We start from the raw sequence: 6,955 nt of genomic DNA, 5'->3' as shown, positions 1-6,955 counted from the left end.
TTTGTCAAGACTTTGACGGGCAAGACCATCACTCTAGAGGTCGAGAGCTCTGATACGATTGACAATGTGAAGGCCAAGATTCAAGACAAAGAAGGGATCCCACCGGACCAGCAGAGACTAATCTTTGCCGGAAAACAACTCGAAGATGGTCGCACTTTAGCGGATTACAATATTCAGAAAGAGTCAACTCTTCACCTTGTTCTCCGTCTCCGTGGTGGAAGCTTCTGAACAAGAACTATGACGGTCAATGGTTGCTCGAGCGTTAACCACTTAAGTCTTTAATTTTAGTCTAGTGATTCAGTTTTCATATACTTTTTTCAAGTTATATTTTTTTCATGGGGTCGTAATTGGGCTTATATTTTTCGGCTTCATTTTTTTTTTGTTTTTGTTGTGCACCTTTCGGCTTCATAATGTTTTGTTTTTCTATATTAATTTAAGTTCTCTCTTTGGTTTTTTGCATTTGCACAGAAAGATGAATGGTGATATTAATCATATTTAAGATTTTCGCTAATTTGAAAAATATACATGCCCGACCATCTATGAAAACATTATTAAAACACTCTGTTTAGTTCAGTATATTTTCTAATAGAAAAAAATGAGGTAAAAAGCTAATGATTGTGAATATGAAATAAAACAATTTGAAGCTCAAATAGTATTTCAATATTAGCTTTCTACATTTAATGGTATTTCAATATTCCGTAAGGATTAGCTACGCGTCCTTGTAACAAATTAGCTTCTATTACATACGATTTGATGAGTAATAAGTAATCTATGAGTTGTAACAATGACATTGTAACAAATTAGCAACAAAAGGCTTCGTGGAGACTGTTAGCAATAGTTTTAAATTGCTTCGAAGTCGTTTCGTAGAAACAGTTTTGTAGCGTTATACGTATCGAATTCGAAATGTAAGTTTGTTTCGGAAATCGTTGCCTTGTGATGCAAGGTTTATATGTAGCGCCAAATGGGTTATCTGAAATTATATATGGAAAATGAAATTATACATGGAAAATGAAATTACAAAATAGATAGATAGAGTTTTACCAGCAGACAAAAGACAAAAGACTACAGAGCAGAGTTTTAAATCAAATTACGAAGCAAAGATTTAAACCAAAAGACTACAGAGCAGAGTTTTAAACCAAACCAACAGGGATGAAAGAAAGCTGAGAGAACAAGTTCATCCGAGGAGAGCACTACCTACAAGCTTCTCACCGTCATCGTCTTCTTGCTCATGGATGTCAGCAGCCATTTGCGGAGGTTCAGTCACAACTTCAGGATTGGCATCTCGGTTTTCTGTGTTGTTGGCTTGAGAGGAGCTGGTCACTAACGCACATATACCATTAGTTGGTTGAGCCAATGGGAAAGAGCTTGAGGAACCTTCAAGCAAATATTGCTTCATATATTCGACAACAGTGGCCAGCTGTTCTTGAAGAGAAGTCAATTGACGTTCAAGAGAGATTCTTTCCACTACACCAGCTGAGCTTTCTCCACGCTCACGTATGTAGTTTTGGCCCCCGAGATCGAAGATCCTCCCATTCTGAGATGGTACCACCTATTGAAAATAATATTGTCAATATCTTTTCTCATAAACACCAAAATCTGGTCTCATAAACACTAATGCAACTCCAAAAATCAATTAAATAGTTATAGATTCTCAATAAGTGTAGACAACAAAACCAGTAAATTCGTTGAGTTAATGATAGATGAACAGTATAATATATAGTGTAAACTGAAACCAAACTTAGAGTAAGTACCAAACTGATCAAAATAGATATCATATGAGAAAATGTTACCTTATAGAACAGGTCATCTTCCTCAAGCCAAGTCAAACCTGTGGAATCTGAATCTCCTTGTGAGGCGCCATCCGAAATTTGAGAGATTGCATCAATCTGTATTTGACTCTCTTCTTCGATCGACCTCGCCTTATCATCCACATATGTGCCATCAGCTTTGCGGTGAGTCTCTCTCAGAATTCGACACATAGAAGGCAAGATTCCTTCTTTTTGTCGCTATAAAATAAACACACATAGTTAAATCACATTACAACTCTACTATATATATTTCTTCAAACATAATAAACTCATGGTCTCAGTATAGTTACAATTAACTCTCGGAGCTGGTCGTAGGAACGTGAACCAAAGGTGTGAGCATGTGGACCAAAACCATCACGAGAAGCCAAGTGATTATCTGAAGCTATCTTGCTCTTTTTCCTAGATGCGTTGGTGCCTTAATACTCCTGCATTGTCTCTCAGATCTTCCCACTTATCCATTATGGCTTATTACCAAAAACTTTAGGCTTTTAGATCATGTCTCTAAGGCGGCCACCAAGAACATGATACCACAAATGATACACTTCTTTGCCAAGTGCATCATCCCAGTAAAAACTTTGCTGGAAAAGGAGACAAAATGTTCAGTAGTTAACAAGTATGTTATATATGGAGATGTTTTAAAAAAAAAGTGTGAACACATGACTTACGATGAAATCACCCCACCATTGCATGAGTGCCTCATTGTGAACAAAAGATATGTTATACCATGGTCCATCAAAGTGCCTACAAATTGAAGCAACGATTGCTCGCCGTGGAGGGTTATCAAGACCAAACCTGCCATCAAAAACACAAACATTTTGTTTGAGAGAATGTTATAGTATTGTTTTGTTCATTCACTATCTAGGATTGTGTTTTACTTTCTTCTGAAGTAAACTGGTTTGTACCTGCAAATCGTATCTACCAAAATGTGATGCAAAAGACAATTATATAAAGACACATACCACATTCCACCATAAACATATAATTGGTCTAAGACAACACAATCAACTTACTAGGACTAAATTTTTTAAAAACTAGTCAATATATTCAACAACTCAATCATTTTAAAGACACATATAGCTTCATTTAGTCTCTCCAGATGAAGAACTGTAATCACTCTATTGGATTCTTGTGCTAGTAAGGCATCAATGGTCAGTTGGGCATTGTTTATTCCCCTTCCGCCGTGTCCATCTCTGCCCTGTCCGTGAAGTCTCCCTCCACCGCGTCCACCACAGCCGTCACCACGACCATCACCAAAACTGTAACACCCCCGAACCGTTCTAGGACTAAGAACGAATCGGACGCGTCACGTATGATGCTCGTAGACAATCCAACCAAGGTTATTCGAACAAATCTAATACCTTTGTCACTCCATCCGCGGGTATCGTTCCTCTCGTACACGGCCTAAGGCTTTTCAACCCGTACCATGTGCGCGAGTTGTGTTAGTCCGGCCAAGACTAATATCGAGTGGAACACAAGGCTTTTTAAAAAAATCTCATTTTATTAATTTAAATCGTTGAAAACACTTACAAAGGATTGGGATCCCAGAGCATAAGGCCCAAATCGAGTCAATAACAATAAATTTAGTTTTACAAATATTTCTTTACAAAGGCAACAAACTCTACACCGGTGTCCAACGTCCGTGCTTTCCCAAAAGGTCTCCCAACTAAGGTTACCTGAAAAACAAAAGGTAGAATCTTGAGTAATCTAAGATTACTTAGTGAGTCCGGGATCTAACAATCAACAACCCCAAACCCAATCCCCCAAACAACAATCAAGCACACAACACACAATAAAACTTAAACAAGCAATCATACTCTATACAGAGTATTCACAACGGAAGCTAACAAACACAAACAAAATGGCACCACAACCATCACACTACTCACTACCAATCCTAAAGGCCTTTACTACTAATAATGAGATTCTGATTTCCCACAAGGAAATGTCTTCTGACCCTTAGCCACAAAGGCTAGAAGGATCACATCCCTTCTCTAAAACCGTGTACAAGGGACCTATTCCCTTACGGCAAAATTTACTACTTCGTCAAGTAGTGCCCGGTGGTAGCGAACCGCTCCGAGCCGCTGGGACACTCACGACCTCGCCATACACTAGCCATAGAAATGACTAACACCATACTACTAATTACGAGCCTGACATAAAGTCAGTACTACTCACAACCATATCTACTAACATAAACATGTTAATCAAGCAACAACAGGATTAACTAACAACAAACAAACAATCAATCAAAAAACAATCAAACAATCAACAAACAAGCAAACAAATAATCAAACAATCAAAGAATCAAAGAATCAAACAATCAAACAACTACACACAAAACGCTCGGTTATCATGCCAATAAATACCAATTATTGACTATGAACAACCAAGCAGCATAACGGCTATACCAGCGATAGCCTAACCTCATAAAATTGCATAAGCAATTTCACCACATCAAATAGATCTGGAAACTATACCAAGTATATTTCCTAAACCTCACACACACTTCACAAAACAAAAATAGATCAAGCAAGGATGCTAGATCTAAACCAACCAAACAAATCGATCTAACGTAAAAACGTAGATCTAACTATCAAATACAAATATAAACCTACAAAATCAATCCTAAACCCATACACAAAATAAGATCCTAGGCATGTGCTACTACAAATGCTTCGGTACTCACCTTGGCCTTAACGTCGAGAAAACGACATCTACCCTTGCCCGCCCATTGATCTCGATCCGACTAGCTTTCTCCAAGGATGGATGTATGCTTCGGACCGAACCAAGAACTTAGAAAAATATTCTAAAAAGAATAAGAGACTAAGGGCAGGAATTACTTACCGGAAACCCAACCACGACTCTCGACTCGACCAACTTCTGCCCGACTCGCCTTCGCAAGCTTCAAGATCTAACTACCTATCTAAGGTGGGATTTTGGTGGAAAGTTAAAGAACTAATCTAGATTTCGTGGCTTATATATAGGGAGAGGAGTCTTAGCCTCCAAACTAAGGCAAGCATGAGGTGGTGGATAAACATTATCCAAAAGCTTATCGTTATCCACTTTCATTCTTATCCTTATCCAAGCTTGTGTCAACTTACGCTCAACACACGCCAAGCTCATCCAAACGTGTGGCACCTCATGGTCCACACACACCAAGCTGGTGACACACCTACTTACACCACAAGCACCTCTAAGACAAAGCAGCTTCGCGGCCAAAACTGATCCGAGAGTCCTTCGTCCGATTTTTACAGCTAAACACATGTAATGTGGCTTGTCCTTAACCACTTACTAACCTTGTTGTCCCGTATCCAAACCCGTTCGATCATCGCCCGCTTGTCTCGGCCATAACAGCTCCTTCTCGGTAAAACTAGTTTTCTCGATACAATTGATCTTTCCATCGACCAAATTTTTTAACCCTTGATAGCAAACTCAATAACCTTTAGTAAACATTCGATCATGTCCTTTGACCGAATGCATATCATCTTCCCATAGCCTTACTGCCCATTGCCACTGATAGCCGGTCTTTCCCTTCTTGATACTTGACGATAGCCGATAGAAATCTTTAACTCGCTCATGGTTTGATATAGAAAATCAATTCAACCATTTTTCTTTGATCAATCCTTCGGATAAGGCCTGGTTCGCTGATGGCTCCATCGAATTTTTCTTTTCGAAAATTTTTCTAAGTCTCGGCTGCACGGCCATGTTCGCGGCCTTCCGTCCGTATACTAGGTCAAAATCAAGGGTATTACATTCTCCTCCCCTTAAAAAGATTTCGTCCTCGAATTCTAAGCATATACAACTGAAAATTCTCTTGATCTAGTCTGTAATAGTCTTCATCTCTGGAAGTAACCCTTCTCATTCTTTGGTTCTTCTTTCGCGCGTTGACGCTTTGTCTCGAGTATTTTGATAATTACCTTTATTATCAAATAGATTCGTACAATCCTCCTCTTCTTACCATGGTTTTACTAGGAAAATTTGTGTGGGCATCAACTCCATTCCCTTTAGCTTCGCTAGCCATTACTCTTCAATCTCTCTTTTTCAATCTTGATACCACTCTGGGTACACTTCCCTTGTGAAGCACTGCTCAGGCAGCCTTCAGAATTTATTCTTTCATCTTTGTGTCGCTTCCATTACAACTCTGAATTGGTTTTCAGAATTACTTCTCCATCCTTGATAGGCTGGTACGTACTACGCTTCATACATTTTCTTCTTCTTCATTATTTTCTTGCAACCTCTTTGGAGTCTTTAGCTCTTTCTTCTTCTTTCATTAGCTCTTAGCCCAACATCTTCATCTTCTGGTTTATTTCCTCTTTACTTTTACATGTCTTGATTTAGACTTCTTTCGTTGTACAACTATCCTCCTCTTTGCTTGTTGTACGGGTCATTTCTTGTCTTCACCCTCTCCTCAAATATGGTGTAACAGTCCCCTTTGGTTTACACCTTTCAATCCTCTTCGACTTCATGGTCTTCTTCTTCGTCTTCGTCTTCGTCTTCGTCTTCGTCTTCGTCTTCGTCTTCGTCTTCGTCTTCGTCTTCGTCTTCGTCTTCGTCTTCGTCTTCGTCTTCGTCTTCGTCTTCGTCTTCGTCTTCGTCTTCGTCTTCGTCTTCGTCTTCGTCTTCGTCTTCGTCTTCGTCTTCGTCTTCGTCTTCGTCTTCGTCTTCGTCTTCGTCTTCGTCTTCGTCTTCGTCTTCGTCTTCGTCTTCGTCTTCGCTTTTGTCATATAACTCTCCCTTTTTGATGTCTTCTTTTAATGAACTTATCGTCCCACATTTCCACGTTTTCGCGAAAGCAACACTTCCTTTGATTCTTCATATACGTCCTAGGCTCACAACACGTTCCATTGTGTGTAACCCAACCTTTTCTTTCTCTACTCCTCTGTCATATAATTTCTTCTCCTTCTTGTCTTCACAGTTCATCTTCTTGCATTTTACAACTTTGATTTTTTTCCTTATATCTTGCTTTACTAAGCGTCTTCCATCCCTTCACTAGCAACTGTTACAAACTTCGCCTTCTCTTTGCTTCAGCTAACTTCTTCTTCAGATAATGTCCTCTTGGCCTCATGATTTCCATCTCACGGCTTTTACGTTACCCTCCTTCTTNTTTTTTTTTTTTTTTTTTTATAACATTTGCACTCTCTGCTTCC

General features: G+C 39.2%; 1 long non-coding RNA gene and 1 pseudogene across 1 annotated transcript; one reads left to right on the top strand and one right to left on the bottom strand.

Annotated features, from left to right (window-relative positions):
- Positions 1-228, top strand: part of LOC104724026 — a 2,114-nt pseudogene extending 1,886 nt beyond the window's left edge.
- LOC104724025 lies at positions 3,306-5,340 on the bottom strand. The gene is made up of 3 exons (XR_757488.2): positions 4,653-5,340; positions 4,495-4,581; positions 3,306-3,481 (listed from the first exon to the last, which is right to left on the bottom strand). It is a non-coding gene; the product is annotated as an uncharacterized LOC104724025 (long non-coding RNA).

The sequence above is a fragment of the Camelina sativa genome, chromosome 11 (assembly GCF_000633955.1).
Source record: "Camelina sativa cultivar DH55 chromosome 11, Cs, whole genome shotgun sequence".
NCBI classification, from domain to species: Eukaryota; Viridiplantae; Streptophyta; class Magnoliopsida; order Brassicales; family Brassicaceae; genus Camelina; species Camelina sativa.
Note: the sequence above shows the minus strand (reverse complement) of the source record. Positions and strands in the feature narration are given on the sequence as shown.